The sequence below is a fragment of the Lates calcarifer genome, linkage group LG12, assembly GCF_001640805.2.
Source record: "Lates calcarifer isolate ASB-BC8 linkage group LG12, TLL_Latcal_v3, whole genome shotgun sequence".
Classification (NCBI taxonomy): Eukaryota; Metazoa; Chordata; class Actinopteri; family Centropomidae; genus Lates; species Lates calcarifer.
Genome location: NC_066844.1, coordinates 26,219,207 through 26,219,553, shown reverse-complemented (window position 1 = coordinate 26,219,553; position 347 = coordinate 26,219,207).

Genomic DNA, 347 nt, shown 5'->3' with positions numbered 1-347 from the left:
CTTTGCTAGCTCTGACCTGTACGCTCTCTGACTCTGACCATCCAATCAAATCACATGGAACTGCTGACGTCATGGTTCGTGTCCCGAGGCAGGAGTTTAATCGCCATGTTACAGGTGTTTGCACTGTTGATCCTGAAGGCCTCAGAGCAGATATCTGTTACCTTGGCAACACATGGCTGAAATCTGATTGGATAAAAGCTGTAACATTGGATCCAAGAGGAATGCAACGAGATAAAGAGAATAAACCACTGGGAACCATTAAATACACAGAGTACTGATGGGAAAATAACACATATAGAAAGAGAATTCTGTGATTGTGACAGCAGAGAATACCTTGCCCTGACGGC